The 24,758-nt window shown below is 33.1% G+C and overlaps 3 pseudogenes; all 3 read left to right on the top strand.

The window, feature by feature from the left end:
• The first annotated feature begins 575 nt into the window (after positions 1-575).
• On the top strand, positions 576-1,766 carry LOC149191221 (tryptophan--tRNA ligase, cytoplasmic pseudogene; annotated as a pseudogene).
• A 4,274-nt stretch (positions 1,767-6,040) lies between these two features.
• LOC149191222 (tryptophan--tRNA ligase, cytoplasmic pseudogene) lies at positions 6,041-7,506 on the top strand (annotated as a pseudogene).
• A 5,509-nt stretch (positions 7,507-13,015) lies between these two features.
• LOC149191223 (uncharacterized) lies at positions 13,016-13,497 on the top strand (annotated as a pseudogene).
• The last annotated feature ends 11,261 nt before the right edge of the window (positions 13,498-24,758 follow it).

Raw genomic sequence — 24,758 nt, forward strand, 5'->3', positions numbered from 1 at the left:
TCTAAGTTCCGAAAGTGAGTTGCTAAATTCTAAAATGGAAAAGATAAGAATCGATGAAGGTGGTGCAAAAACAGAAGCGTCAGTTCCAGTACATCTCATATGGCATGTCACTGGTGTTTCTTGAGAATCGAATTTCGCTTACAAACAAACCATGCCTCTTTTGAAGTTATTGAATTATTTCTTAATAAACTATCAAAATTATCGGAACCACTTTGGATATAGTTATGGTACCAAATTTGTAGTGTGGAAAAGCGGAGGCATCTCTAGGTAGTGAATTCCAGGATCGATTTTCGAGCAAATAGAGAAAAATTTAAAAAATCTGCGATCTGGGTTTTGAGCAGAAAGGCCCCAATTGACCTTAGTGCGGGTAATTTCCTGAAATTCGAAGTGGTTTCACATGTTTTCTGAGTTCCCTCAAACACTAGTTTTCATTAAAAATGCCCTGCACTCTATGGGTGACCCAGTGTAATTCGATTTGTATTTGTTCTCGGACGAGACATGAAGGCATTTTGTTATGGCGAAGAAAACGATCCTAGTTATAATTGGAAGGAAAATATGGAGGCTCGCTCAAATAAATGCAAGATCAAGAATCACTTATTTCTAAGTGCCAGCGAGATTTTGCTAGTCTTAAAATAGAGAGGGATGAATTTCAGGAGACTCGAAAGAAACTCTGGAAACAGGAGAATCAACTGGCATCTGTAAATTCATATATTAAAATCTGAAATTGTGAAGGCAGAAGAAGTTTGGACCATGCTGCTCCAGATGATATATGAAGGGGCCTTAATTCATTCAGAAGAATTTGCAGGGATCACATCTCTGGTGTGTTTGGTCCAATCTGTGAATTGTTGGATTGTGATGATAAATTTTTAACTGTTGTGGAAGTTAGAACTAGGAAGTAGCTGCTAAAGTGGGAGGGCACATTGACTATGACAAGCTCATTGTGCAATGAGGCTGTTATAAACAATATCAATCAATTATCGAAAGGGTGGAGAAACTCACTGGAAAGCCTACCCATGTCTTCCTCTGTCGCTGTGTTTCCTTCACTCACAAGAAATTTGACAAGATTCTTGATGCATTTGAGAAAGGAGAAAAAAATTATTTATATATTGGTAGAGAACCTTCATCTTAAGCTTTGCATTGGAAACATATTCTGCCATTTATGTTTACAAAATATTTACAAGATGCATTCAAAGTACCACATGTAATAAAGTAACTGGTGATGAGAAATGCATGTGGAAGAATCTTACTATTTAAGAGAATCAGAGACTTGCCCGTAGAAATGCCAAAGATATAATTTCAAATTGTTTCAATATTTCAAGACCATTGATATTTTCTGATTTTGACTATGTTGGGCAGCCTTATACAGGAACATGGTTAGAATTTCCAAATGTGTTACCTTGAATCAGGGGGAGACAGGAAAAATGTCTGCAAGTGATTCCACTACAACAATTTACGTATCAGATTCTGCCAAGGTCATCAAGGACAAGGTGAAGAAATATGCCTTCTATGGAGGTGGAGATACAATAGAAAATCATAGGAAATTTGGTGAAAATCTTGAGGTGGATAGATCTGTCAAGTATGCAGAATTGGAAAACATTAAACAAGAATACGGAGTTAGAAGAATGCTTACTCGAGAAGTTCGAAAGCTGCTTATTGAAATTTTGACAAACTTAATTGAACGACATCTTCAAGCTCGAGTTGAAGTAACAAATGAGGTGGTGGATGTATTTATGACTACAAGGCCTTTTCCTGATATGTTTTGTTAGGGATGAAGTATACCCCATTGCTTTCTAGCCTGGAACCGATGGTATAAAATTGTTGGAAGTGTTAAATGTTTCAGATTGACGGCTCATGTTATTCTTCGCCTAAGTAAAATAATCTCGGTGGCACAAATTATATGGGGTTTATATAGAGGTGTGCTCCATAGATGGTTTTCTCAAACCTGCTATTTAAAAAATCGATATCTATTTTATCACGGGGCCACTCTCCTCATCTCAAAAAACTACAATGGCGTTATGAATGGGTGAAGAGAGTCGGGCCCGCATAATTAATGTGTCTTTGAGGGTGGTTTTTGTTGTTTCTTCAAAAACAAAATGGGTCATGAATGGGTGATGACAATCGGGCCCACATAATTAATGTTTATAGTTAATTTAAATGCCCAAAATGTATCAGTGTATGATGTAAAATTTCATAAGTAGTCAGACTTCATTTTTTTTTAAGAAAAGAGTTGTATTTAAATTATATATATAATATGATATTAATTTTTTTATTGTAATAATTTCGATTGTTTTTTCAAGAAGCAATAGTTTTTATAACTCTTCTTAAAACAATTTATTAACTATTTTCATAAGTCAGTTCCAAAATTGATTTGACAGTTAGGCTAGGAGGCATAAATAAAAGCTCAAGCGTTATATGGGGAACGGCTCGGAAAGCCATAGTCATCCATGAATGGCAATGTAAACCAAACATTTCCTTTGAAATCTGAAGATGAAATTGCAGTTTGATTCCACGATTGGGAAGTTCCAGTGATTGTCTTTCTCCTGAGTTTCAACATTCATATTTATGTATTTTCTTCTCTTGGATACTGTAATATTCATCTGGTTCTTTGGTTTAGTTTTGGATGAATTTATGTCATTTTACTCATTAAAATTAGCCATGAATCCCTTAATGGGTGCCACAACCAAGAACCTCATTCATATTTTCTCAATCTTACATCATTCTTTCTATAGAGTTAAAGCACAGATTCTTAATTGCCTATGCCAAAATTCTGTCTCCTCCATTTTCTGCTTTACACCTCCACCCTGCAACTCTCATAGCCTCTCTGGCCAGGCTAGGGTTTCAGAATTAGAATCTATGCTTGCAAGATCTCATGGCTTGTACTTCGAGCCGTTGAATTTAATTATTTTTAATTAATCTCTAAATGTCTCGAGCACTCATTCCCCCATAGCCACGAAATGTCTCCTAAGTTACAACATTTTTTGGCGTCGTTGTCGGGGAACACAAACACAAAGTTATTTTCCCCTAGGTATTAAAGATCTATTTCTTGATGGTGAACCATAGTTAGATATGAAATTGCTTGTTTATTATTCATCGGGTGACTCCACTGATCAAGCCTTCATTGAATCAAGATTTTGCTAGCAAGAAAATGAGGAAGCCACATGAAAAGGTTAAGTATGAGGCTTTCAATTTTTTTGAAGGAAATCTTATTTTTTATTATCAGCTTTGTGGTTTACTTTCCCCTTCACATTAAAAATATTATTTCCTTATTTATATTCTCAAAAGATTGTAAAGCACAAGAAGTATGTTCTTCATTGGAAAAATAATATCTTTCTTCTTGTATTATTGATCTTGACACAACTTTATCTCCTAAAAATGAGAGGAGAGATGATTGTTGCATTACAATTCTTGAAGATAATCAATCACAGCCTGGGTATAAAGGTGATGATTCATGATATTTGGTAGCCACCACCTTGCCTCAAAATCAACCCTCTGGTTTCTAGCTCAAAATGAGGGAAATCTTCAAACCCCTGAAGCTACCTACAATTATTCATTAGTATCCTTCAAAAAGCTTCAAATTTCTTCCAAGTTTCTCTGGAGAGAACGATGATGTTACAACTGAACAACATGTCTTGAATTTGAGTACTTCCTGAACAAATTCCAAATTATTTATGAAGATGTGGTTTTGAGGTTGTTGTGTCTTACATTAAAGCATGAAGCTTAGCAATGGCTAGTATTTAGAGGCAAGTTCAATTAGTTCATGGCATAGTTTTCAAGATATATTTCTTAGATATTGGGGTGAGCAGAAGTCATATGAAAAACACCTATTGGAATTATGTATTATCGAGAGCAAGAATAGTTAATCGGTCACTAAGTTTAATAGGAGGTTTCAAAAAATTTATTTTAGCATGCCCAAAGAACTTCAACCTTCTAAAGTTGCTGCCGTGGTGTATTATTTAGCGGTTCATCCTCTTGACTTGGAATTTTTTCTTAAGGAAGGGAAGCCTTGCACTATGGAGTAAATGTTTCTTTATGCACAAGAAATTAAGGATAATCTATGGGCCCGTGGGAAGATTCCTATTAAAATTTTTCTGCAAATATGGAAATAAATCAATAGAAGAATCAGTCAAAAGAATAATCATCTAATCTAAACTTTCCTGCCTCAAATTTGACAGGTTATAAGTCAATTTCTTATGAGTTGAACAAATTGCCTCAGCAAAATAATGTTACTTCTATAGCAGATGATTTCCCATTTCTGGAATTAATGAATGGATCTGACATGGTATTTCTTGAAGGAAATGTTGTAAAAATTGAAGGTGAATACTCACATTATACAGAGCACCATGTTCATAGTAATGAAAATTTCTTGGTTTCCAGAAAAAAAAAATTACACTGGCAATTTGTTGAACTAGGACACATGGCACCATCTTAAAATTTTCATATTCAGATCAATTGTGCTTCTATGGAAATGTGTGAAAAATTGAATACATTTTTATACAAGAATATTTCTGAAGCAACATTTCTTTCATTTGATTATGCAAAGAAGCAAGTTGTTGTACAACCCCAAGTTCAGGAGTTAAAATGTGAGTATAACTGCCTTGTTTAAGAAAAGTGTTAGCAGATTGTTTAGGAGAAGTGAACAACTAGAACATCGTCTCATCAACTTTATGATTCAGTAGCTAATTATATGGAAACATTCTCTCGTCAGTGACAAATATCATTTCTGGGGTATGTGTTAAACCTTTTGTCTAAAATTATTTTATGGTGCATACCAATTTTATTTTCTGAGTCCCAACAGTATGGAGGCACAAGGTCCAGTACCCAGGTGTTAGGCAGGTGCCATTGGAAGGTTGACTTCACCTGAATGAGTTTAGTCATGTACATATGTAGGAACTTGTACATAAATGAGCTAATTTTTCAGTTCAGTTTTTAGTTGATGAATAAGTGTCAAATCCCAGTTGCAAACATGTTTGGAAAGGTTTTTAGGTTAATAAAACCGAGGGATTTTAGTTTTCATATTTCAAGATTTTTAGAATTCTGGACTCCATGGCCAACTAAGGCCACTGATTTGCAGTTAACACAAAGTGCTATCCCTAGTTGGAGCCATATGTTGTAGCTCATTCTGGCACAACTAAAATACCAAATATCTTCAAGAAATTTCCAGAACAAGATTGAAATTTTGCAAATTTGGTGGCACCTGAATAGTAATTTTGTTGATATTCTAGAGACAGGATGGGAAAAAAGGAGTAAAGAATGTTTTTTAAAAATATATCGTATTAAAACTCTTGTGAAAGCTACTTTCATAAAATAGGATGCCCATTTATGAAAAAAGATAAAAATTATACTTGGGGTGTCTTCAAATCTTCTTACTTTTAGAGAAATATTCAAGGATGTGGTGTTAAGTGAAGTTGATAAAGTGCATATAAGGCTTATTACTGAGGGAATTTATGATCTAGTTCTTGGTCCAGTGGATCAATATGGAAGTTGTATCACGTATGGAGAACTTGCTATCCATTTCCCTAGTCATTGTTGCCACATTGAACTTGTGTTACAAATTTCGATCATCTAATAAAGTAAATTGTGTATTGCTAGAGCATTCACAAAATATTTTATATAGTAAAGTATTACACTCAAACATCGCTTTAGTGAATGAAATAAAAGCAGAAAATATTGGTGGATAGTAATTGAATGATGTCAACTCATCCATAAAGATATCTGACTTTCCAAATACTTTTAGAGACTTTTAGTGGAATTGTCATTAAAAAGAAGTGCTATGTTGTGTGAGATGTTTCAACATGTTGGTTCTTGTAGTGTTACTTATTCATTTTGTAATAGAATCAGAAACTCATGAATGCATTGATTGATGTTCTTATTGATAAGAAGAACCCTTTCTTAAGGAGGATAGGGTTTGTCTTAGCAAAGAAGTAACAACACTTGTGAAGCAAAATCTTTATTTTCTGATAGAAGTAATAATGGTAAAAGGCAATCTGCTAAAGAGAATATATCTATTCCAAGTGATGAAAGTGAGTTGTTAAATTCTAAAATGGAAAATATAAGAATTGATGAAGGTGGTGCAAAAACAGAAGTGTCAGTTCCAGTACATCTCATATGGCATGTCGGGGGTGTTTCTTGACAATCGAATTTGGCTTACAAACAAACCATGTCCCTTTTGAAGTTATTGAATTATTTCTTAATAAACTATCAAAATTATCGGAACAACTTTGGATATAGTTATGGCACCAATTAGTGTGGAAAAATGGAGGCATCTCTAGGTAATGAAATTAAGGATCGATTTTCAAGCAAACAAAGAATTTTTTTTTTAAATTGCAATCTAGGTTTTGAGCATAAAGGCCCCAATTGACTTAAGTGTGAGAAATTTCCATAAATTTGAAGCGGTTTCACATGTTTTCTAAGTTCCTTCAAACACCAGTTTTCATAAAAAAATGCACTATGAGTGATGCACTGTAATTCGATTTGTATTCATTCTTGAACGAGACTTGAAGGCATTTTATTATACTAAGTAAACGATCCTAGTTATAATTGGAACAAAAATATGGAGGCTCACTCAGAAGAAATGCAAGATCAAAAAACACTTATTTCTAAATGCCAACAAGATTTTGCTAGTCTTAAAATAGAGAGGGATGAATTATAGGAGACTCAAAAGAAACTCTATTACAGGAGAATCAACTTGCATCTGTAAATTGATAAATTAGAATATGAAATTGTGAAGGCAGAAAATTTTTGAAACACACTACTCCTAGTGATATACAAAGGGGCCTTAATTCAGTAAGAAGAATTTGGAGGGAACACAACATATTTGGTTTGTTTGGTCCAATTTATGAATTACTATATTGTGATGATAAATTTTTCACTTCTGTGGAAATTAGGACTGGGAAGTAGCTGCTAAAGTGGGAGGGGAAATTGACTCTGACAAGCTCATTGTACAATGTAGCTATCAAAAACTATATCAATCAATTTTCGAAATGGTGGAGAAACTCACTGACAAGCATGCCCATGTCTTCCTTCGTCACGATGTTTTCTTCGCTCACAGGGATTTGACAAGATTCTTGATGCATTTGAAAAAGAAGAAAAAAATTATTTATATATTGGAAGAGGACCTTCATTTGAAGACTTTCATTGGGAACATCTTGCGCCATTTATGTTTACAAAATATTTACAAGATGCATTCAAACTACCACTTGTAATAAAAGTCATTGATGATGAGAAATGCATGTGGAAGAATCATACTATTGATGATAGTCGAAGACTTTCCCTTGAAAATGCCAAAGATATAATTTCAAAACATTTTGATATTTCAAGAACATTCATATTTTCGGCTTTTGACTATGTTGGGGAGCCTTCTACACGAACATGGTTAGAATTTCCAAATGTGTTACCTTGAATCAGGGGAGACACAAAAAATGTGTACAAGTGATTCCACTACAACAATATACATATCTGATTTTGTTAGGTCCTTGTACTACTAGTGTAGCTCCTTATTGTTATTAGTGCAACCCCCTTATTGTATTGTTGTGCCCATGTAGTCCCCATGTTGTTATTATTGTGCTCCATAGAAGCTCACTATTGTTATCGTTGTGCCCCTACAATATTATTGTTATGTAGGCTCTGATTATTTTTCGGACCACTTAGAATCCTATATGAGGTATTGTCATTTGTATCATCTAAGACTTATTAATTTGTGTAATGTAAAGGAGGTTCCCTCCCCGAAGAGGCTGAATTTGAAGTCGTTGATTTATCCTTTCTATTGTGAGTTGGTTTCATAACTTTTGGTATCAATGCTTTGGATTCTAGGGTTTTGTTGCTCCAAACAGGTCATCGTGGAATTTTCGCTAAAACAATTTCCTTACAAAATTTCGGAAGCTAAAAAAACACCCATTTGAGAAGAAATCATTCTGAACCTCTGGTCCAAATTTCAGATCTCATCTCGCTATAGTTTTGGAGATATGATCTTAGGAAGTTAGGGTTTTTGCAAGCTCCACAATTCCATCTCAAACAGGTCATCGTGACATTTTCACTATAATTTGTTTTCTAAAAAGGTTCAGACTTTGAAATTAAAACCCATTTGAGTCGAAATCTTGGGGAAGGTAGAGCCCGACTTTCAGATCCTGTTTCGCTATATTTTTGGAGATAAGGTCTAGGACATTGAGGGTTTCTACAAACTTCCAAATTACATTCCAAACATGTGACCTTGGGAAAGTCAGCGTAACTTTCTTGATGAGCATCAGATTGAAATTTCGTAAGAAGTTACAAAATAAGGAAAAATTGTACTTTTCTGTATATATTGTTTTTCAGGTTTGAAGGTTAAAATAGTGAGACTTGGAAGGTCATACAAGTTCGCTCTACTAAACCAGTCTATAATCAGGTCATCGTAGGAGATGTGGCATAACTCTTTATTGAAGAATCCAATATTGATTAGACTGGTGGGGTTAGAAAGCAAACTCAAAGGGATACCATAGGAAGATATTTCGAAACTTGAAGATTTGAAACTACAGAGTTACATTCATTTAAATATCAAGCTCTTAAAAGCAAGAAAAATAATGACTCAAATCAAGAAAATAGAAACACCTAGTAAGAAAAATTGGATGGATGATTTGAAGAATGTGATTGAAGCTAAGATAAATAGTTTTATATGTGCCATGGAGGTTAATATCAATGGTATGAAAGCACATTTGGAGAAAGGCATGGAATATTTGAAGAAAGACATGGAAGATTTGAAGGAAGGTGGGATAAAGCTGCTACAAGAAAGGCCTCATAATGACGAAAAGGTAGTAGATGAAACTCATGATGAGAAAAAAATAAATGTTAGTCATGATGTCGTAGAATCTAACATTGGATTGAAGACCCACCATATTCCAAAGATAGATATGAGGAAGTTTGATGGCAAGGATCCCATAACATGGATACTACAGATGGAGAAATATTTTGATCTACATGATGTGCAACTGTTAAAAAAGGCTCATATTTCATCTTTATATTTAGAAACCAACCAATTTTTATGGTATAAAGGGATTTTTTCTCGTAAACCACTTGTCACCTAGTCAATTTTCATAGAGGAAATGATAGCACATTATGAGGATACAAATAGCAACACCTTCTTTATCCAATTGATAAATCTCAAACAAAAGGGTTCAATGGCAGAGCACAATGAGGACTTACAATAATTTAATATAAGGGTAAACGATATTCTAGAGAAGCAGAGGATTGATGTATTCATAGGGACGTTAAAGGATAACATTCAACATGAGGTTCATCTTTGGGAAACTGATTCATTGGAGAATGCATTCAGGTTGGCAAGAAAAAATGAAAGCAAAATTATGGAAACAAGAAATCCTACCACTCACAATTATAAAGATGGAAGTGTTGTTGCTCCTCACCTTCCACAACCTACAAGGTTGACACCACAACAATTGGAAGAAAAAGGAGAAAATGACCTTTGTTACAGTTGTAATAGCAAATACACTAAAGGTCATAGGTGTGCTGAGAAGAAATTATTTTATATTTATTGTGAAGAGGAGGAAGAAAGGGATCAAGAAATGTCAAAAGAAGAGGATATACAGTAGGAACCAACCCTAGAGAAAGAAAAAATGAATCCGACCATATCTTGTAATGCATTGGTAGGAATTACCACGCCTCAAACTCTCAAGATAGAGGGACATATTAAGAAGAAAAATGATAACCTCACTTTCATGCAAAATTGAATGAAACAACAAGTAGATGAACATCGCAACAAAAGAGGTTTTGATATAGGAGACTGGGTATTTTTACAACTACAACCATAAAAACAATTGTCCCTCAAGTAAGCTAAGAAGGATAATAAATTATCACCAAAGTACTATGGTTCTTACAAAGTGCTGCAAAAGATTGGTACTATGGAATACAAAGTGGAGCTTCCTACATCTTCTCGAGTGCCCCCAATTTTCCATGTTTCATGCTTAAAGAAGGTTATAGGTGATAAGCTCCCAGTTCAAACAATATTGTCGAAAATTGACGAGGAAGGAAAAATCATATTGGAACGTGAAGCAGTCACGGAAACAAGAAAATGAAAGTTACGAAATCAATCAATTTCAAAGTATCTCATCAAGTGGAAGAACTTACCTGCTGAAGATTCCACATGGGAGGAATATAATTTTATACAGAAGCATCCAGAACTACTCAAGCATTGAGGAAAACACTTTTTGAAGGATAAGTGCCTGTTAGGTCCCTATACTACTAGTGTAGCCCTTATTGTTATTAGTGCAACCCCTTTACTATATTGTTGTGCCCATGTAGTCCCCATGTTGTTATTATTGTGCCCCATAGAAGCCCACTATTGTTATTGTTGTGCCCCTACAATATTATTGTTATGTAGGCTCTGATTATATTGGGACCACTTAGACTCATCTATATAGAAAGGAGGTATTGTCATTTGTATCATCCAAGAATTATTCATTTGTGTAATGCAAAGGAGGTTTCCCCCGCGAAGAGGTTTATTTTGAAGTCGTTGATCTATCTTTTCTATCTTTTTGTGAGCTGGTTTCATAACAGATTCTACCAAGGAGATCAAGAACAAGGTGAATAAATATGCCTTCTTTGAAGGTGGATATACAATAGAAAATCATAGAAAATTCGGGGAAAATCTTGAGGTGGATAGATCAATCAAGTGTCTTAGCTTATTTCTTGAGGATGATGCAGAATTTTAAAACATTAAAAAAGAATATGGAGCTAGAAGAATGCTTACTAGGGAATTTAAAAGGTTTCTTATTGAAATTTTGATAAACTTAGTTGAACGACATCGTCAAGCTTGAGTTGCAGTAACATATGAGGTGGTGGAAGTATTTATGGCTCTAAGAAATTTTCTTGGTATGTTTGGCTAAGGTTACAATATACCCAATTTCTTTCCAGTCTAGAACCGATGGTATAAAATCATTGCTAGTGTTCAATGTTTCAGCTTCATAGCTCACCTTATTCTTCGCCTAAGTAAAAGAATCTCGGTGGCACAAATTTCACAGGGTTTATATAGAGGTGTGCTCCCATAGATTGTTTTCTCAAACCTCCTATTTAAAAAATCGATGGCAATTAATTATCACGGGGGCACTCTCTTCATCTTAAGAAACCACCAAAGGTGCCCCCGAGGGTGGTTTTTGTTGTTCCTTCAAAACCACAATGGGGTTATGACTGGGTGATAAGAGTCGGGCCCGCATAATTAGTGTTTATACTTAATTTAAATTCCCAAGATGTATCAGTCTATGATGTGAAATTTCATAAGTGCTTAGAGTTCATTTCTTTTTGAAGAAAAGAGTTGCATTAATATTATATGTGTGTGTGTGATATTAATTTTGTAATATAATAATTTTGAAAAACAAAAATTCAAAAAAAATATAGTTGTATAACTATTTTAAAAATGATTTATTAACTATTTTCAGTAGTGAGTTTCAAAACTGATTTGATAGTTAGGCTAGGAGGTAGAAATAAAAGCACATGAGTTAGATGGGGAAAGGGTTTAGAAGGCCACTGGCATCCATGACTCACAATGTAAACAAAAAATTCCCTTTGAAATCTAAAGATGAAATTGGAGTTTGATTCTAGAATTGGGAAGTTGTATTGATTGTCTTTCTCTTGAGTTTCAGCATTCATATTTATGTATTTTCCTCTCTTGGATAGTGTAAGATGCAGTTGGTGCTTTGGTTTAGTTTTGGATGCATTTACATAATTGTACTCATTAAAATTAATCATGAAGCCCTTAATCGGCATTCGAAATCCGGGAACCTCATTCATATTTTCTTTGTCTTACATTATTCTCTCTATAGAGTTAAAGCATGGATTCCTAATTTCTTATGCCAAAATTATATCTTCATTTTTTTCTTTACACCTCCACCCTGCAACTCTCATAGCCTCTCTGAACATTTTTATTTGGAAGGCTAGGGTTTTAGAATTAGAATCTTTGCTCGAAATGTCTCATGGCCTGTACTTCGAGCCACTAAATTTAATTGTTTCTAATTAATTGCTAAATGTCTTGAGCATTGGTTCCCCCACAGCCAGGAACTTTCTCCTGAGGTACAACAAGGGGTGAGCTTGTTCTAAATTCAGAGCACAAATTCCATTACTGATGAGTTAGACCTGCAAAGTGTAAGGGTTTCAATCTCACCAAGAGTCCTGAAAACCAGCTTCAAAATCCACTATGCTCTCCTCTCCAAAACAACCCAAATTTTCTTCTTCCTCTTCTTCGTGGTCGAGAAAAAATCGTCCTACTTGCTAGGGGGAGAAATGCAAAACAGATTTTTTGGAGTTCATGACTTCATTACAAGCTCCATTTGTTGAGGAAGGAAGAAATATGTGCCTTTAATGGGACTCCCATTCAAGGCGCTTAGGAAGGTTTGGTTGCTTAGTTGTTCGAGGATGAAAGACATAAGAAACACCTAAAGTCCATCAGGTTTGAATTTGTTGTGAGTGATGCACAACTCTTGAGCTAACATGAATTTTAAAGTTGTTACATTAGCTATTTTTTTTTTGTGTATTCAATGCTTCTGTAGTTTTATTATTTCGACTATGGAGTCTCAAACCCAGGTTTAAGGATTTGGGGTTCAATTCCTTGATTTACTTCTCCAAGGGTTTGTGTAATTTGGAAACTCTCAATTGTGTTATTTAACATTGAAAATCATTGCATTACTGTTATAGGGCTTTCTCAATGTTTTCTGTGAGCATTCTCAAGTTTGGTTGCATTCTTTTTCAGTTATTCCTCAAATTTTTGTGTGTATTTAGAATCAATGGTTTTGCTTTGTTATTAAGTCTTTGTTTGGTTGTTTAATTTGGATTTTGCACCTTTCTTTTTGTTTCCACTTTAAATATCTTGTGTTATATTTTTTTGTCTTATCTCCTAAATTTATGGGTATCTCGGCTATCCACATTTGTTGTGTGATAACTTTCTTTGATTTTTGATGATTTTCATAATCTACAAAGTTTAGCATCAAGCGTTAAGGTTGAGTGAAATTCAGTTTTGGATTACCCAAAACTAATAGTCATGGTGAACCCTTACTCGTTCTGGCAATTTTGGGAAGAGCTTGGTGGACAACCCAGGGTATCAGATGATCACAAATGGACTTTAGCGATCTCACCGCTTCCCCTTGCAAAGCATATGACATCCAAAGGGATTGTACGAACATATCAAAATCCATAGGGTCCCTTGCAAAAGCCAAGAAGAGGGGAAAGTACAAGGGGAAACCAGAAGTAAGCAAGTTGGAAACCCTTACACCTGAAACAGATGAACCTTGATTGGAAGGCAGGAGATGTTTGAATCTGTTTGACAATGTGAATATTCGTTACCGCAACAATAACAATGAAGGAAACAACAACAAAAATAATAGCAACAATGCATATGAAAAGCAATTTAAGACTCCACCATCAATATAAATGCTGCCAAGAACTGAGATAATTGGGGGTTACATTTTTGTATGCAATAATGATACCATGGAGGAGGATCTAAAGTGTCAGTTTGTTTGGTAAGTTTTATATAGGTCTTATCTTAATAATTTTTCATAGATATTCATAAAATAAAGTTGTTGGTAGCTATCTTAGTTAATAAAAACTCATAACGGTAGAGAAACATGCTTTCTTTAATGTTTAGTGCCCTTAAAACGAGTCATGTTTTGTGCATGAGGCTAGTGGTCAACCTATGAAGTAAACCTTGTATTGAACCATCCACCATTATCCCATTTTGTCCGCACCCATATGACATGATTTTTAAATGATTGGGACAATCTCTTTTTGGTGAAATAGATTACCCCTCAAACATAGCACCTAACCTAGGTGCAAGTCCTAGTGGTGCAATCCATGGGGCACATTTCTTGAACTACTTCCTAGAAAAAAAATGAAAATGAAATCTTGTTTTCTAAGACCATTTTCTTGGGTCATGACACACTTTCAAGCATAACACATGTGCCAATGTCATGGCCATATGCCTATGATTGTATCGCCAAGAGTAGCTTATGTGTTTCTAATTGTTCACACGATTGTCCAATTAGGCATTTTCACACACCTAATAAAATAGATTCCATGGTTTTTATTTAAATGGGCGATCTGTTTTTCTAAGATGGAGAAATGTGGTGTGCTATTAGGTTTTTCTTAGAGATACAAGTAGTTTGTAGAATTATACAACTCATCAATTGCATGGTGATTTTTGAGGTTGGTTCTCAATTTTCAAATTGTGTGCATTATTTGTAGCTATTGCGTGAATTATGAGTAGGGATCATTTTTGTATGCAACTAAAGTGTGATGGTTGGCCTCTGACAATGTGTTCGCTATCTTTACATAGTCATCTAGTTTTGGAGAGTTTGATATTGATCCAATAGAATGGGAAGACAAACAAATTAGTATCACCTAAATGTGTTTAATGAAAATGAATAGTTATTAATAGTTGTTATCAAGTGCCTCACTTGAATAATTGTTCAGTTTCACTTTTATGTTCTTTTCCAAATAGTTTTTTTTTCTCTTTTTCCTTTTTGAATTATATTAAGTCTCTTTGAAGGTTTTGGCAAGTCCAGACTAAAATAATCAAAATTATGCAAGGGATTTTCATTTACAAGGGTGTACGATGGCGCATGTATTCAAATGAGATTATCATATAGCCCCATAACACAATTGTTCCTTTTTCTTGTACAATGGGTTGATTGTTGCCTAGAGAGCACATTTGGACTTCTATACATACTAATATATAAGGTCCAATGCTTAATTTTTCTTTTGTAGGAATTATTTCATTGTTTTCCTGGCTTGAAATTCAACTAAATTATCTTGAATATAAAAAAAAATACTTCTGTAATATAAAAAAAATATAATATTTTTAATTATTTGCTGGTCATTAATTTTTTAATTTTATTTATCTTTGATATTGGTATTTCATGGTGGTTCAATTCACTACAACAATGTTTATTGTTTTTTGCTTTATAATACTACACTGTTTCCATTTAGGAGGTCTATTCAGATGGAACAACAACATTGTCTACATGTGAAAGGAAATGCAGCCTTCAAGAAGTCTATGGTAAGTTGTTTTCTTCTTTTTTAAACAAAGGGGAAAAGGAAGTATAACAATTGTGATCTAATGTGCATTGCTAATTTAGGCATATCATATATGCAATGAATATTTTTTATTATGTTGAAGCTTATTCTTACTCTTTCATATTTGATTAATTTTGATCATGTATTTCTTCTTATACCAAACAAACTACCTAGGCATGGAATATGTCTCATATTGTCAGAGGTTGTTAGATACAATTTGTATTTTTGCAATAGCTTAACTTACTTATTGTTGTAAACTTGTAGCACTTGAGTTGTACAAAAATTGGTAGAGATTATTATTACTCCAAAAGAGTTTTATATGATTGTATCTTCACTTAAGAACGATGTTGTGACTCTCATAAAGAAATCAAATGGAAATCATGTCATGCGACATTGCTTGCAACAACTTCACAATGCAAAAAACTAGGTTATCTAGATGTTATTCTTCATTACGATCTCTCTTAACATTATTTTATTTTTAGATATATAGATTCTCACTCAGAATCACCATTTCTTTAGATGGAATCTCAGCTTGTCCATAAGGTCCTTTTCTGTCTACTGTTGTTTTTCGGCATGTATGTTTGTTCCAAATAGTTTTGTTTTCAATCATAAATATGGACTATAATTTTTTTATAAATTTTGTAGTTATATGATGCAATGGTATGGAATTATGATGCAATTGAATGGAAATAAATGCAAGACTAGGTAAGCCGGGAGGTTGGTAACTCACAAAATTGGGAGCTCATTTTATTTGTACTACTACTATATATGGCTTGTGAAAGTGCCACCATTTTTCAAGGTTCCTAGTATTGAAATTTTATGCGGCATCTAAGTGATAACTTCGTGTTCATCTTAAGTACTCTACCTGCAATAATTCTAGAAGTTCCTCCACTACCTTTGATAGAACAGGCATTCAATGAAAAATAATGATTTAGTGATAGAATGAACAAATGCAAATGTTGCAAGTCTTAAGATAGCTATGGTAAAGAGATATCCATATTTATGATCCTTTATAGACTTCCTTTTGCAGCTTAATCAAATTGATATAGAGCTTAAAGAGGTACTAAGTATTAAATTGTGTGCCTTTTTGTTACAAGCAACATTTCACTCCACTGTCAAGTAGTTATGCAAGAATGAGATCGCTAGTAGCTTGTCAATTTTAGTTTGCCCAGAAAGGGAAAACATGTCACAAGCCAATTCCAACCTGAAGGTAGCAGATAAAAAATTCTCCTATTAACTACCCGAGCTAGACCCATTTGACAATGAAGTTTGTGTCTTATTTGTACCAGTATTTTATTATTTGTTAAATTTTTTATCAACATGCACTTAAGGACTACAAAAAAGTTGCAACATACTAACTTATATACATGCATTAAAAGACCATAGCTCTCGCAATGGGATTTCCAAGATAGAGTACCCATCATATTTCTTTCTTCATGTTAAATTTAACATTACTATTGCTTGGGTTTCTGAAGGACAACATGACAGTTAGGACAAGGAGCATAAGGTTCCATGCTACTCCCATTCATAAAATCTTTGTAGTGATTATTAAATGATTATTGTGGTAACATTCAATATATTTTATGTTAAAATATGGTATCTTGTTACCATGATAGTCGTTTCCTTTGGGATTTAATAAGAAATTGTACTATAGATAAGCTCAACAATAATAATTGTGATACTTGTCGATTTCACGAAAATTTCTATTAAAGGTAATTGAGGTTATTTATCTGTAGGCCACTTAATGTTGAGTTAGCTATTGAATGTGGATGGATGAAGTATTTTGTATCTTGTTAGGTTGTGAATTATCATATCTATATTTGCCTATAGAACTCACATTAATAGGCTACTATTATGGAGCACAAGACCACCTCTGCATAAGATGATGGAAATACCTAGGGAATCTTTACTATTGGAAAAAATAGTCTAGTGGGTAAGGATATACACGACCTATTCCATGCCTCTTTAGATACTTGCTACCAAAGCACACCTTGAGCAATGAGAGAATTTCTTTTAAGAGTCTGGTCACAAGGAGACATGTATAATTACCATAGAAACACCCTACCAGTTTTAGGGAAACCAAATGTCATAAGCTCTTATATGCTACTAAGGAGCTGCTATATGGCTTCTCTTATGCAAATGACATTCACTATTAAAATGGAAAAAACTCACAAATGGCTAGATAAGTATCCAAGAAACCCAATGTCTATAAATAAATTCCATTTGTAACCCTTGACTTCATCGGGCAGTACTCCAAGGTGTCATTTTTTTAATAACATGATATATTTTCATACAAAAATGCCTTGGATTATTTCAACCAGTTCCTTCTTGTAAGGCACTTTCCTGCCTACACTGTTCAACAGGTCAGTATTCAACTGAACCTAGTTCATCCTATGGGTATTTTGTGGAGACCTCTACTGAATGTATTCAAGTCAGAAAAGATTGGGAAACAATGTATGAGACTTGTAAGAAACCCACAAGATTTCAAGAGCATAATAATTGTGGCTAAAGTTTAAAAAGGGAATGAGTAGATCAATGAAGTCAACTTTTTGGAATCCCTTAAATTATGGTTGTCCAAACTTATTGTAGTAGTATCCAATTACCTATTAGTAAATTATTGAGCTTGTATTTTTTAATAAGTATATTTACATACTTTTGTGATAGCTTTGGATTTTGGTTTCTATCTCCATGATTTGAAGAAAACAAACTCTCTAGAATGATTAAGTTTTCATCAACATCACCTATTGATACATCAAATCTATTTACCCTTCCTTTTATCGGAACAAAAATTGTCATATTTTATAATGTGAACATAACTGATAAAAAAATGATCAACCTTTATTTCTTCTGGTCTTTCATTTTTTGGAACCTTCTTTTATTGAAATAAATTCTTTGTTTGAGAACCTTGTTTATTACAAGAATAACTCCCTTTAAGCAAACAACTTATCTTTTTTTTCTTCTCTTGAATCAAGATAGAGTTAAAAATCATGAGATTCAAACTCGAGCTTCTTACAGTATTCAAACTTCTAAAATTTGATAACTTTGGTAATGCAGTGTCAAGGATTTGAGTTTTTCAAACTTAGGCATAACAATAATAATAGCATAGGGGAGGGTTTCATTTTGTTTATTTTTGTTTTATATATGTTCAGTGGACAACATTCTTTTATTTTTATTTTTCAATTTAATTTGGGTTTCAAGTTGAAATTCAAGATTTGGTTTGAATAACATCTAACATTAATCTTTAATATCATGATAAATGATAGTTTATTATTTATGATGGCAGTTCCTTTTTTATGCTGCAATAGAACATTGTATTGAGATTTCAACACATAAGCATGGTTTTTGTGTCCTTCAACTATGCATTGATCATCTAATTAGAGCACAATAACAATGTTTGTTGCTGAAATAGCTACAAATGAATTTTCCCTCTCTCAATATGCTTATGGGTACTACCATGATAACTTGAACAAGTTGTAGTTATTAGACACATTTGTCACACATAACACTTTTCATGGTTTGATATTTCAAGCTTAGGAAGTTGTGTGGAATCTTGATGCAGTTCTAAATACATACATTAAATGTTGAATATGTAATAAATGTTACTTTGTTTGATGACTTCTTTTCCTTTTTAATCTATGCCCATTGCTATCAAATAGCTTGATGACTTTTACTAATTATTGAAATATGTTTTTGTAGAAACTATGTGGTCTAGTATATCTTGGCTCTGGAAATGCCATGGGTGATGAAGATGTAATAAATCACCTCAAGGATAAATATTCCATCTTTTCAATGCAAAATTACAACAATAATATGATTGAAACTTGCCTGAAAAATTCTAGAGAAGTGGGTTATTTTATGGAATATTTTGAAAAAGTAATTTGTATACATGTCATTTTGGAGACCCATGGTTTTATTGAATACACCTCTGCGACCTAACATTCTCATCAGTGTGCCCTATTTTGTAGATTATAGATTATTTTTTTTCTTTTTATTGTCATTTGATTGGCATATAAAATCAATTATTGAATGTATAACCTCATGATTAGATTTGTGGCTCACAAGAGAAATGTATTTGTGGTTTGGATTGGAGGGTAACAGTTATACATCTAAATCAAATTAGTAATTTCTTGATGAGGTGAATACCAATTTTCACTTTAGGGACCCTGCTATACATTAGAATAAGATGGGGACTGATAAGTAGACAAATGTTTATTCTAGCTGATGCTTTTGTTGGGGTGTGTGATTCTTGATAGAACCACGTGGTGGCAATGTGCAAAAATAAAAGGTAGTGACATTACCACCACGTGGCCCCTTTTTCTAATACAAAACCTTTTACCAAAATCATTTTTCACTTGTTTCTTCACCTAGTGACATGTGGTTCAGATAAGAGCTTAATTTCATAAAAACTAATCACATCGTGTCTCAGCAAGAGTATGAGAGAAACCAAAATATTCATATAATGCTTCATACTCTATTCAATGGGTTGATAATCTATCTTCATACACACTTGTATCATACTTTAATGGTTTCAAGGCTCACTTTCTTAATCATATATGTTGATTTAGGCTTATTACAGACCTGTATCATACTTTTATCATCCTTTTAGTTTGAAAGACATCTTCTCATTCTCTTGATCACACCAAAGCTAATAACATCACCCTTAGTTATGGATAGTTTAACAAAGAAAAAGGAAGGAAAACAATCATTACAAAAAGTGTTGGAATGAGTAACAAACTTCATAAGATCATAGAGGAAAATATTATCAGTAGTATGGTTTGGGCGTTTGATAGAAAATATATACCTTATGGAACTCTGCTACTTTTTTTATCATTATATTAGATCCACAATATGTTCAATCAGGTTCCCCACTTCCATTTTCCGATTACAAAACGATCAAACTTTTTCCTAAAATCACCACTATGTTTCTTATGATCTGATGCAACATTGTAATAGGTACTTTGTGCTACAAGTGTGGTATATGCTATAATGTCAATATAGTATCACTTTAATCAATTTTTGATGCAAAGCCTAAAAAAAATAAATTTAGGAAACACATACTCTTTCCTTTCCTTCAAGAAATGACTCAAGAGAAAAGAGATTAGATATGTTGTATCATATCTAGTGGTTGTTAAAGAATTCTTTTCATTATAAAAGCATTTAATATACTACATTTTTTTGTAGTTTTTTTTTTTTATTTCTTTTGTTTATTGTGTTTGCAAGTTGTGTGTAATCCATTGCGCATAGTGGCATAGAATTAAATGGTGGAGTTAAAAGCATATCATTTGTTTCAATGGTTAAAAAGGGGTATTTTCTAACTTCCTAATTTATTTAAAGGGGATGATGGGGTCCTTTCTGTATTAAGACAAGTTCCGAACCATTTTATTATTGTAATTTCACTTCCTAGTACCATCTTCCTCAAATCCTAATGTTTTAAATTATAGCCATGGTTGTTATTAATCTTAATTGGATATTTTGTACAACCCTTTTTAGTATATTTTTTTCTAATTTTTAGTTTTATTCAATTATATATTCCAAGTATTCCATTCATGATTTCAATCAACCACCTTATGCTCAACTCATAATTTTATATGCCAGGAAAGTGATTATTTTCAATATTATGATAGGCAAGGTATTAAAGGAGGATATTATGTGTATGTGGTGGCCTTTATTTTGTTATCTTGGAGACATGGATAACCATATTTACAAAAATTATAGCTATTTTTGTAAAGAAAGAGAGATATATTGAAACATTATTATATTTTTCAGGTTGCGCATGTGTAAGGCACAATGTTGGTGGCTATTAATGGATCCCTAGGCAATGGTACTCCCTAATCCTCTTTCTTATTTTAATCTCCAATTTTAGTTTACTATGGACTCCTTAGGATGGATGAAAGTCCAATGACTACCTCCTCGTCACTTGTAGCTATGGAAAGCCAAAATTAATCTATTTATCTTATAAAAGTCAGTAGGAGGACACCTTATTAAGTGAATAACGTTAATCTAACATACCCAAAAATTCTTAATATACATAAATAAAGCAATATTCTAAACATTCTAAATGGGACATTTACATTTGATCATCTATTTCCATATGTGTTCATGTAGTGGAATTTCAATGAGTAAAAAGTTTTCTATGCAACATATTGTAGAGAAAAGGAATGGAAAAATCATATTAAATTCTTTTGTTACCTAGATTTTTTGTAATATACTCTATATATTTATAATTTTCAACCATTCTATTACAAACATCTCAAGATTACAAGTATTGAAACATCTTAATTATATGATCTTTCGAAGTGGAATCTCCAAAAGTATTGTTTTTAGCAAGAATTTGAGAAAGCATGTTTATGATTAATTTTTAATCAATTGAAACTAATTTTGGATCGAAAGACATAAAAGTGACCTTAATGATTTTCCCATACATAATGTTTGGCAGTAAAGAGTTGGTGAAGATATGCTTATGTTATTTTTTTAAGAAATCAATTCAAAGTAGTTCAAGATCACATGACACCATCAATATCTTGAAACATAAAATGAATTAATTTTATGATTATCCCAAAGTGTGGATCTCAAACAGATGGTCATTCTACCCCAAAGACTAAATCGAACTCTCGTCATATTATTTGTACAAGTGGAACTTGAAAATGTTATTAGATAACATGATAATAAAGAGTTAGTGAAAAAATGTTTATGATTTGTTTTAATAAATCAATTGAAAGCACTTTTAAATATATGGCAGTAGTAACATCTTGAAACATAAAATGCATTTCATTGATGATCCTATAGCATAAATTGGTCACCTATACATTTAGGAGCTCAGAATCTTTTATAAATACTACCAAATTTTGGTGGAAAAATATGTTTAAGAATTTTAATTATTATAAATATAATTATTACTTATCATTATAGTTAACATGGAATAAGAAATCCTATCACAAGGGGATTGGAAGAATAAACTATGGTATAAGTGTTGGAAAGTCCAACCAAAATGGAAGAATGGGAATGAGTTTCATTGCATTAAAGATTATACACATTTAAAGACAATATTTTGATTATTGAATTCAACCTCCAAGGTTTCTTGGAATTCTATTAATTTTCCACACTCCATATCCTAACCCTAATGGATTAGGTGTCCAACATCGCCCCCTTAAACCAAAGGCATGTATATGAGTCCAATAAGAGAGCTAAATCACGAAAATGCATGGCATCCAATGGTTGGATGTACTCTATAAAATGGTTGTCTAAGGAATACCATAAAACAAATGAGGTATAAGAAAATGAGGTCTCTACTTATGGTGGATTAAGGATGATCGCCAAATCTAGAATTAAAGCTCAAAGAAGTTCCTAGAACAATTGTAAATCTTGCTAGAATTTCAAGTCTTCTACTAGTGGATGTGCTCTATGATAATGATTTGAAGATGAGCACAACCAAAAACATGCTCATTGAGCATAAATTTGTCTTTGAATATAACTCTGAATTTGGCTATGGGTGACTCTAGATCTAAACTTTATGGCTCATACTTGCTTGGTAAATCTTCAAAGAAAGTATTTCATCATCAATTCCCCCCTATCATATACAAATAATGAAGATGAATAAATATCTACTGCAACTTGTCAATACTTGAGAACATATTATGTGGTATGACTGAGAGTCTTCTTAGTTGTTGAAGACCATTACCAAGAAGTGATCCATCCAAGGTGAATCTTTTTTCTTGCTAGAGTTTTGTTTCTGGAAAATTTTTTTGAATGATGAGTGTGTTTACCACATTTTGCCAAGGGTGAAGATCAAAACACTAATATGTTACATGTCCAACAGGATTACAATATTGGCATCTGCAAATGTGCTATAGTCGTGGAATAAGAGCAGGCAAAGATGAATCATTGTGAAGAAACATAACACTTATTCTTAAAAACTTATTCCCAAGGTATGATGATGGGCTTGGGAAGTGTAGGCTAAACCTTTGTATCGTTATGAAAATATACTCATGAAATGGCCTCTTATTTTGGTACATTTCTAACTATTGATGGAAGTCAACTTTAGACTCAAAAAGGGATTTTTTTTTAAATAAATAGTTTAGAATGATAATGCTTCTATTGTATATCATCTTTTTTGTAGCTGAGATTCAAGTTGCAGAAACTTGATCTTGTCTTGTGCATTTTGCAAAAAAAATCGAATGTCAGAGCGATTGTCCTTGTTGACTTTCACTTTGTTATGAAAAATAGAGAGTATGAGAGTGTTAAATAACTCTAATGCATTAGTAATTCAAGTCACTTTATAAAAACTCAATCTTATAAAATTAAGGGTGTCGACTTCAACCAAAAATGCACCCACTTATAATGCAAATTCAACAAGTAAAAAATAGATAGTAGTTGACACAATATTTAAAATTTTGAAGGAGAAAAAGATGAGACAAAGGGAAAGCCTTCTACATGAGAATGAACACCTAGATATCCATTGGTGTTCAATTACATTTAATACAAAAAGGTAGCTACACTACTTGCCTCCCCATAAACCACTTTGTATCCCTTCTCAAAGGCTCTCACCAGAATTTTTCAATAATTTTTCTCCCTTAAAACTACCAACTTGCTTAAGGAGAACATGCATGAAATAATCCACAAAGCCTATTGGACCCAAATGCTTTTTTTTAGTAGAAAGGAGATCGTTATAACTTCTATTCCTTAAACAAAGTGAAAATTGTTCCTTGAATAATGAAATTGTACAACTTGAATTTACACATAAAGAAATATTATAATGATCATCCCGAATAGCATTATAGATATTCATAAACCATAGGTGGAATATTTTTATACGATACCATAAAAAACCCAAGGTAAGGCATGCCAACTATGAAAATTGCTACACAATAGAGTTGATGATAAGTGAATAACCAAAAATCAGGGAAAATTAACGATGGAAATTTATTGTAAAGTTTAGAAATTTGGGAAAATCTTACTGGTTACTAGCATGCAAACTATAAAATCTTTAGCGATATTTTTGTAAAAAATCTTAGATTTCTAATGATTTTATATATTGTATGTAAAATTTGGAAAATTTTAACGTAAAAATTACACTGTAAAAATTGGAAAAACATGGAAAATTAAGGCATTTATAAATATTATCCCCTAAAATTAGCCCTATGAAAAAAGGAAACATGCCATGAGAAAATACACAAAGAACATTAGAGGGTTTTCAAAAGCTTCGTAAGTATAAAAACCACAATTTCTTGAAGCACCCAGAGTCCACAAAAACAAGAAAATCCATTTACTCTGACTTGGTCATATTTTATGCGCCAACATTATAGAGGGATGCTCTACCAATATCATAGTGGAGGAAAAAGTTGCACTACTGCAAAAGTTTGAAACCATTCAACACAAGTTTACAATCATAAATTAGTAAAATACTACTTGGTGGTTCCTTTTTGGCATTCTTAGCATACATAAGATCAAACTTATGATAAATGCTAGAGAAGAAGTCTGCTACACTCGTGGAGTTGGAAATCATACAGGTGGCCCTCTATACCTTGGGAAGGTCACCTGACTCTATTGGGACACCAATCCACAAACTAAACGGTTAGCTTCACTATAATCTCATCTACGGAAGAAACACAAGAGTTGATAAATACCTAGGAACCAATAGTTGGATAGAGAGGACAAATCACAAATGAATAGTGAAATGGACCGAGGTATCTACATATTCGTCCCTCACAATGGAA

Source organism: Pinus tabuliformis, chromosome 3_1 (assembly GCF_031772625.1).
Source record: "Pinus tabuliformis cultivar Carrire ecotype Pingquan chromosome 3_1, CPIR1, whole genome shotgun sequence".
Lineage (NCBI taxonomy): Eukaryota > Viridiplantae > Streptophyta > Pinopsida > Pinales > Pinaceae > Pinus > Pinus tabuliformis.